The sequence below is a fragment of the Vidua macroura genome, chromosome 5 (assembly GCF_024509145.1).
Source record: "Vidua macroura isolate BioBank_ID:100142 chromosome 5, ASM2450914v1, whole genome shotgun sequence".
Taxonomy (NCBI): Eukaryota; Metazoa; Chordata; class Aves; order Passeriformes; family Viduidae; genus Vidua; species Vidua macroura.
In genome coordinates, this window is record NC_071575.1 from 28,842,247 (window position 1) to 28,852,333 (window position 10,087).

Here is a 10,087-nt window from a genome sequence, read left to right on the forward strand (position 1 = left end):
TGGAGATCCACTCCTGTGCCTCTCTAGCTCCCAGACTAGCCTGAATCTCAGCATCCCTTAGCACACACAGTTCATTTTGTTTCTCTTGGGACCCTGTCCAAACTACGCCCTTTGTTAATGAAATTTCATCTTTGTGAAGGCTTCAGACATCTTCTGGAGTAGCTCTCCTTTTACTACTACTACTCATGTAGTAAAACTAGCAGGGCAGACTTGGGTTAGTTTAATATGTGATGCAGATTTCAGGAAACCCCAGAATGTAGCAATGTCATCCTCATCTTGGTAATAATCATGAAGGCAGTCTTAAATGCAGGGTTTGGCTTGCTTGTTGATAACTGCACCTGTTTCTTACCTCATTTGTGAAAAGTAGGGATCTGAAAGATGAATTAACACCTTTTTTCTCCTCAGTGCAGAACTATTCTCTGTATTTGATTCTTCCCCAAGCCTATCTTATCAAAAAGCTCATAAAAATGGCTCCAGCCAAGTGAGTTCACTGTTAACAAATATTCTTTGATGCAGTATTTCACTGTGTTTTTAAGGGTGAATCTATAGCTGATCACACATTTTTTCCTAGTGAAAATAGGCTATAAAATCATATCTGGCAAAAGGAGTTTTCCTGTAACTTCTTCATTTTGTGGATGATGGTTCTCTGCATCTTTTTCTGAGAACCTGGAGCTGAGCAAGACTAACCAATAAATGCAACTGTAGCAGAGATCTGGACTGCAGAAAAATACCCTCACAATAAGAAAACCATAGAAGCTGTTGCAGCAAGATGAGATATGGTTTGCAGAAGCTCTGAACCTCAGTTATGTTTATACCACAAGCTGTCACCAGTGTGGCCACACTGTGAAGAAGTGCAATCCCTAAGATGGACTGGTAGAGAATTTCGCTGTAATTTCACTGCAACATCAAAACTTAAAATAAATATGTGTACAGATATTCCTGTGTCTCTGTCACTCCACTGCTTTATTGAACTAAAGTTGTGGCCCTTCAGCTTCTCTCAGCAGTTCTCTAAGCAGAAACATGGGATCCAAGAAAAATTCTACCTAAGAAAGGGCTAGAGATGGTGGATTATTGAACTGCAGTGTGTGAGGTGGGGAGTGGCAGAAAGAAGCTCCTTTTTGGTACAGTTTGTCATTTCTCTTCCTCTGTGAGTTAATGCCTTTCTCCATTCATGCTTCACTGATTCTCTCTCCCACTAGGCTCAAATTCTGCCTCTCAGCAGCCCAGGAGTATGGGAAATAAATCCTGAGTGCAGACAAGGGGTGCTTAAGATCAGGAATCTCAGTCTGCAGGATGAACTGAGAAACTGGATACCCTGGCTGAAGTCTGCCAAGGCTCAGAGGAGCACAGCAGTATGCGAGTTCCTCACTGGATTTGAGCATATCAGCCTCCCTGGATTTCAGCATATCATGTAAGTGTCCAGGAAAGGTAAGTGTCCAACTGCAGCACTGCTTTTGTGGTACACTATCACTATTATAGTAGCTCTACTATAGAATTCATCTCAAAACCAAACCAGTTTCCCAAGCTAATGCAGAACAAGGCCTTGAAGACAAATAATGATGTATTTATATAGTGCATTTCTTTTTACCAGCAAACATGAAAAAAAAGCACATTGATCCCAGATTGCAATGTTAGAGATGCATGAAGAACATCTGTCATTATGACAGAATCATAAATCATCATGCTGAAGCCCTGACATGCCTTTTTTCATTGGCAAAGTAATTTTTTAAAATGGGTTATAATTAAGTTGCTTAGAGCCACATATTATCTATTTTAAACCTATTATTTTTCTCATGTGAAACACACTGGTTTGGTTTTGGTTTTAAATGAAGCTAATAGAAAACCTGACCACTGTTCATCACAGCAAATCAGAGTGCTGCTAGGAACTGTCCCATGTGAAGAAATTATAAGGAAAAGAAACCTGTAAGTGAAACCATGTTATAGGTGCACCAGCAAACCTACCTGACATGAAAGACAGATAAGTAGTAAGAGGCCAGCATATCTGTATCCAGTGACTTGAATATCAAAAAGGAAATCCTACAATGAGTGAAATCAAGGGCATATTGTAGAAGCAGTGGCCTGCTTGGGCAATCCTGACCTTGACTAACAGCTCTTCTCCCATGGGAAAGCGCATACCAAAGGGTAAGTCCAGCCATAAATACCTGTGCTTTGATGTACAGCCCAGAAAACTGGGCTGTGAATGTGTGTGGGATGAATGATAAGAGCTAGAAACAGCAGCTCTACTTTTCTTGGTTTTGTGTGGTTACTTTCTCTCTCCTACTGGCTGGCTGTTTAATTGATCCTAAAACTTGTATACAGAAGAAACATGTAAATACTCAAGTGAGTTTTATAAAGAGGATGCTGCTTGATGACTAAGTGGTGGTCTGTTATTCTTAATCTCAAACCATATAAGTGAGATGGGTAAAAAAGCAGTGGTGTAAACATCTAGGGATAAAAGTAGAAAGAACCCATTGCAAAATGAGTTACAACTTTCCTGGAGCATAAAATGGAAGAAAGAGAGATTCTATAAATACCGAGAAGTTAGAGGAAGAGAAGGGCAGAGGCACAAAGAACAGATACCCAGAGTTGAGGGAAAGGTTTTATTAATTTTGCTACTTTCTTCACATGCACATAAGCATTAATGATAGGTACTTAACAATGCTAATTTTTTTAACAGAATTATATATGCCAGAGTAGTGAAAAAAACAAGTAAAAGAATGTTTGAATAAGTGAAATGTACACAAATCTCTAGTGCTTGCTGAAATTCATTTAATACCTACTGGGCTCTTGAGTTATCTCTGAAAGCTCCTGAAGGACTGGATAAGTCACCAGGGCCTACAGCAAGTATGTACCCTAAGAAGGAAATACAGTCAGCATCATACTTAAATTTTTTGGTAATTAACAGAAATCTGACATTACAATATACATTTTGCACTTTATTTTAAACCAAACATGCACTTCGTTTAAAGCCTTAAAGCCTTGCTCTTCCTTAATTCTTCCCATCATGGCACCTGGGTTTTAAAAAAGGAAAAGAAAAATTTAGCGAGTTTTTTTTTCTTAAATTTGGCATTCAAGGCAGGCTTAGATTTCGACACAGTTAAGAAGTTGTTGGCTGTTTGCAGGGTTATAACCATTCCTGCTTTTAAAAATGGGAAAGGAAGAACCTAGGGAATTACAGAGTACTCTGCCTAACATCAATACTGAGAAAGATAATGAGACAAATTATTGAGAAGTGAATTCATACACACCATGAGAAGGTGATAAGAAGCATCCAACATGAATTTGTCAAACTAATCTGAGTTCCTTCTTGAATAAGGCAACTGGTCCAAAGGATAAGGAAAAGCAGTTCAAATGACTGTATGTAAGACCCAAGATGTATCTTGACCTGAGTAAGGCTTTTGACATCATCCTGCATGCTCATAAATGAACTGGGGAAGGCTGTTTCATTTGAAATCACTCCTAATTCAATCCACTGTCAAAAGTAAACCTAATACATGGTGGTTGGTAGCTGCATGTGGAGATGTCTTGCACAGCTCCTAATGGGTAGGCTTCTGTTAACATTTCAATGAGGATTTAGGTGACAGAATTAGAAATAATGATATACCTATAAGCTTGGTAGGTGACAATATGTAAAGATTTGCAGAATGTGCTCAAGGACAGAATTGGAATTCAAAAATACCCTGATCGGTTGTGAAATCCAACATGAAAAATTTGAACAAATGTGATCACAGAGGGCTACAGTTGGGAGGATGAAATCAAAACATAACCACAAAATGCCACTGCAGATAAAGATATAATGATTAATGAGGGCCATGAATGAGCTAACAGTGTGATGCTGTTGAGAAAAAGAGATAATTCTAGATTTTCTTGAATTGTCTGCTCAAGACAGTGTATGTAAGATGAGATAATTAGCATGCTCTTTTGGGCACTAGTGAGGTCTCAGCTAAAATACCATTTTACTCTTAGACACCATAATTTGAGAAAGGTGTAGATCAGCTGGAGGCAATCCAGAGATCAACAAGGAGATTGGAAAATTGGATACATAAAACAAGGTTGCAAATTCTAGTTTTGTTTTAATCTTAAATAATAATAAAAATAAAGGTTATAAGGTGTTCAACAGTCTTTGAGTACATAAAAGGCAATTACAAAGAGGGTAGTTTTATCATTTTTGATGCCCACTAAGGACACACAGAATGTTGAGGAAACCTTTTTCAACTATACTACAATAAATAAGACAGTAACCCATTCTAACTAGAAGAAAAGATTACTGCTGGAATATATTACCCAGGAAGGTTGTATAATACTTGCCATTATTGATTTTAGATATAAATCAGAGGGACTGCCATCTGCACTTATCAAGACATTTGTGGACTTTCTTTGAAGCTAGGAGATGGCCCAGGTGCATGTTTTGTAGCAGGTGGCTGAGATGACTGGAACTGTGACAGAGCATACAAATTATTACATAGCAATCCATAACATATTTTCTACTAAGAAATCATTTGAAAATTCCATGTGTGGTTCTGAGGATATTCAATTGCTGTTATGAAATATTGCACAGGTTGTTCTTTGGTATTTTTTTAAACATCTTTCCTTTGATTTTGTGTTGTGGGGTTTTTGGTTTGTTTTTATTTTACTTCAGGAAGGCTTGGTACAGCTTTGATTAAAAATATTGAGGAATAACAAACTACATAACCCCTTGAGAGTCTATCCAAATCTATACTTCTATGATTCATGTGCAAGCTACTGTATTTTTCTGAGCTGTTGGAGAGCTTTGCAAGCACAAGTTAATTATTAAACTAGTTCTTTTCCCAGGGCAGTAATGACCTAATCATTTATGATAGTGCTCAAATGAGGAATTAAACAAACATATCCAGAATAAACACAGATAAAATAGTCTTTGGCAATGAAAAAGGACAAAAAGTTGTTTTCATGCCAGTGGGTCTGCAAATTAACAGCACAGTCGTTAGTTAGTTGTTACTTGCTAGTAAAACTAACACGTGCAGACTTCTCAACCTGTGAGAAATTCTGCTTTAGTAATTATTTTTATTTGAAGTTTTAGTACATTTTCTATTTTCGATAATTAGAAGAATGGGAATCAGAAAAAAATGTAAGTGTTTTGAAAAGGTTGGGAAGTTTTAAGGCCTTGAATTACAACTGAGCATTTTAATATTAAAACCCAAAATGTTGCAGTCATGGTGTACCACATATATCTATATCTATATGTATATATATATCTTAGCTAGGGGAGCACAGAGCTCTCATATACACAAGAAAATGCCAACCAGAATTACTGTGCAAGTAAAATAGCATTCTGCAATATATTTTTTGTGTTAGCTCAAAATAAATCTCTTTAAAATTATACTCACAAAGGAAAACTGAGCAAACCCATTTATTTTTCTATTTCATTTTTTTACTATTTAAAACTAAGTTTTTTTTCAGAAAATATGCTCTTTGTTAGAAATTCAAACCTATATAAAACTTCTGACAAATTCTAGTCACTACATAATATGAAAGTAACTGGCTCAAAAATGTCTTCTAGAGAAATCTGTGCTCATCAGAGTGGACTGTAGTGTTAACCAAAATATGACTGTAAACTGGAAGTGTTTTCAGTCACCATTGTTATTTTAATCTAGCAAAAGATGATCCTTAATGATAGGATCAGGGTTATGACTTTCCAGAAATTTATAAATATTTAGTTTCAGTGTTTATGGTCTATACTTCAGTGAATATCTACTGGTTCTTTTGTTGTTTTAAAACTATACAGGACATTTAGACATGAGAATAATAATCATACTGCACAAGAACTTTCTCTCTTATAAGAAAACCGCTGGAGCTCTTGAATTTTGCTGTGCAAATGGATAAATACTGACAAAACAAATGTGGCTTGCATCAGGTATATCATTAGACACCCCACCCATGGATCCATGGCACTAAAAAACTTGCAGAATTTCAAAGACCCTGGGACAAACATGTCAGGTGTCAAGGGCAGCCTTAATACCAAAGTACAGGGAGGGACAATTAGACAATGGGGGTTGGAGTAGATGACCTTTAAAGGTCTCTCCCAAACTGAGCTCTTCTGTGATTCTGTGACCCAAGAGGAGAGAGCTCAGCTGAGCTGAGCTTGCTCAGGGCAGCCCAGGCGAGTTGATTTCATTGCTGGGACCTGTAAGTGTGAAGGTGGACTCTGGTTTGCAGGCCAGGGTGTTCGTACAGCCCCACTGCACACGCCAACAGACTAAAGTGTCTTAAGCAGCTTAAATAGCTTTAAGCAGCTTTGAAGGCTTAGATGCTGTAAGCTTATAAAGCAGTTTAAGCTGCTTAAACCACTCTAGGACTTTAACAAGGGCCCCATGATGCGCTCCTCGCCTGGCGAGTGAAACAAAGCTGGCTGCAGCTCCCCCGCCATGGGCTGGAAGGATGGAGCTGCAGGGCTGCCACAGATCCAGCAAGGAATCTGCTGATTTTGACATATTTTGTCAATGATGTTGTATTAAATAATGCATCATATACTTTCACCCCTTGGTTAACTCATTGTTACTTTCTTTTCTCTTAACAACCTCACTTCCCCAGCCACCGGTGTGTCTTTTTTTTCCTATTTTCACCAATTCAGCTCAGGTTCTTTCAGTATCTCTTTCTGTCTAATTAATTCTTCCTAAGAGATCAATGGGCTTTTCTTACTGCAGTGATACCTTTTATGAAGAAAACACGTCTCAATTCAGCCTATTCAATCCACAGAGCCATGCTGGGGGTAACTGATTATTTCTATCAGGATGGTTTAACCTAAATCTAGAACTTTTTTCCTCAGAAGAAGGGCATAAGTTGATAGAAGCATTGTGGAAAACCCCATGTAATCCCAGGAAGTACCAGTGGCAGTCATTAAGTTATCACCTACAAAATCAGGAAACCAGATGGAAGAGCATTGTTCAGAAAAAGGAATACAATGCACTGAATCTGTGTCGCAGTTTCTGGCATTTTGGAGGTTTCATAAAGGATGTAGGAGGAGGAAGTCTGGGAAAAGCTGTCCAGAAAAATGGGTAAATTTATGTTCCTACACTGAATCTCTTAGGGCTGAAAGGGCTTTGTTTTCAGTTTTTACTCCATCTGCCTGAATTTGGGGTATGCTGTGCAAACCACAAGTCATGTTGTCCCTACCAAAGGATGTAACACCCCCTCCCTCTTACAAAGAAGACAGCAGCTGAGTGTAGGTTGGTTTGGTTCAGTGACAATTCACTTTGAGCTCCCATGCTGATAACCAGGGCAGTGGTGATAATAGACTGGAGCACTTGAGTCAGATGTGATATCCTTGCTGCAGAGGATCCTCTCAGGCCTGCATCATGCCATTTTTCTTGTGTTTGAATTCCCTTCCCAGTTCCTTTACAAGGAACATTCTCCTCTTCCTTTTCATATCCTTCACCCATTTCCTGGGGCTGTACCCTAATTTCTCAGGTGTTCTCTCTCTCCTCAACTTCACTGGGCCCATATTTTTTACAGGCTTATGGAATCCCATCACATGCACCCTTGTATATATCACATACTTCAGTACAATTTAGCTAAGAAATGTAACTATTGAGCTTATAATACTCAAACAATGTCTTTGAAAGACTTGAGAGTGTAAGCAGGAAGAGGGATAATGGTCAGCCCTACTTACTGATCTATTTTTTGCTGATTATCTATGTTATGCATTCCTAAATGACATTACCTGTCATCATAGTGTGTATTGAATGCACATCGTGTCAAATGTGACATAATTATATAAGCATCATTTAACACTTTCATTAGGACTTGATTTATACCAAATGTTATTTTTTTCCAGTATCCTGAAAGAATGTTTGTCTCCACTTTTATTGAAGAAAATGATTTGTAGCATGATCTATTTTTTTTCAAGTCATCAATGCATTTTAATCTCTTCTCCCATTTATCCACCTATCAATAATTACTTCCTTCAAAATGCACTTGAAACCCCCACATATGATGTCACTAGGATTCACTAGCTTGGTGAGTGATTGAGTTATTTTTTTCTTAAATATTGGTTTGATATTCTCCCATCAGGTGACACCACTGGTAGTTAACAGGTATATTTGTAGTGCAGTATGGGAACCATGGGAATGTGGTTTCCTTGGGTTCATGACTTGTGTCTACATCATCCTCTTAGATGTCCCAGCTCCTTCTCCAGCTTCAGCCAGTTTTGTAGGGAAAAGGGCAGGTTGTCTGGACTACCTGTGGGCTTTGTGATCAGTGGATTAGTGTTAACTGCTTGGTGTCCATACAGCTCTCAAGATGGAGAAGATGAGCTGCAATCGCCATTCCTTCAGCTTCAACAGTAATTTGGATCTCCTTCTTCTCTAGGAAGCTGCTTATTTGCAGCAACAATTAATGATGGGGATTGAGGAGGGTAACGTTAATTGTGAGTCATGGAAAAGTCATCATTTTAGCCCTGAATGCAATATGCAGTCATCTATTCACAACTCATGCATTTTCTTTGCCATATATGCTATTACATCTGAGGAAACAAAGGTCCTACTCATGTTGCAAGAGAGTTTGGGTATTTTAACAACCAAAGGATTTATTTTAACATTTGTACACCAGAAAATAGAAACCAGGCATAAGGTCATGTATACAGGCCGTGGTTTGGCAGACATTTACCCTTATGCCCAAATTTCCATTGGAACTTGATTTCCCTTGACTTCCAGGAAACATCAGGGTGTGTTAAAATTAACTCTGCTGCTTTGAGGTGACAGCAGCACTGCATATTTGTATGGCTCGATAAACAATTGTGTATGCACCAGAAGTATTTTGTTGACTGTGTTAAGCCTGGTGAGGTCACACATCTGTGCTGATCCATTCACCAATGGAGAAAGAAAGTTTTGAGTGATGCTGCTGGACTAAATCACCAAGTTCTGGCAGGCTGCCAGGGTCATGTTGCTGGGCAGATCATCAGGTGCTGGCCAGTCACTGAGGGCTGCCCACACAGCAAAAATGTACAGGACAGCAGACTCACCCTTCCTTCCTTCCCCAAAGTCAAGGAAGGAAGGACTGTCTCCTTGATGACCTTGATTAGAGCTGACCTTGCTACAGGACAGCATGGGGCTTCTATAAAACAAACTGTAGGTTTTTCTTATCCCTCTATCTTCTTCAGCATTTTCTTCCAAACCTTCACATGCTCCCACCACTGTTTAATATTTTTTTAAAATCTTGTTAAGCTGAAGTAAACAATAGCTTATTTCAGCTTAAAAAAAAAAAAAAAAGTTTTATTTACATTTGTTCCTAGCTTTTTATTTTCTTTTTTTTTCCAGCTTTGATGGCTAGCTTCTTCAGCTAATGGATGACAGAGAATATTGCTTGAATCTATTATATATCTGTGAGCACCAAATTCCTAGATTTCAAGACCAGCCCAATTGCTGGAAGTCATCTTAAAAGGTAAACAGAGTTTAAGATTTTAGTAAGAAAGCCAGAGTTTCCACTCTACCAATATTAATTTAATGCGTTCCCACCTGCACCCTTCATTGTGTAATTGGGCTGTTCTTCCATCTCCACCCACATCCTGCCTTGACACATATCCATGTGTGGATGACAGGGGCAGTGACAGGTAAGCCAGCCAGCTTGCAGGCTGAGTCACTCCAGGAAGGCAGACTGTCGTCTGGCAACTAGGATGGAGAAGAAGGAAGTGTGCCAACCAAACAGGTGATCTGAGCAATGCATGGCACCCCACATGCCAAAACAGAGGTTGCACAATGTTGGCTATGACAGAGAAATGTGGAGAAGAACACAAGAATGCATTTCCAAAATGGCCTTCATAGTAGGAATTAAGAAATACCAAGACTCAGCCTATTTGTTTTCATGGGTCACTTTAATAGCAAAGATGAATATAGCAATCAAGAAATAGAGCAATGGTGTGGTATAATCCTCTCAGCATTTTTGTTCACTTTTATATGGGTGTCTTTTCCTCTGCATGGAGGCTCAAAAGGAGGATCACAAACACAATTTATGAGTATGGAGCAATTATACTATTTGTTGGACTGTACACACAATAAATGGCTGTGAGTAATGTGCTATTAGCCTAAGCATTAATACCCTCACCACCTCTGAT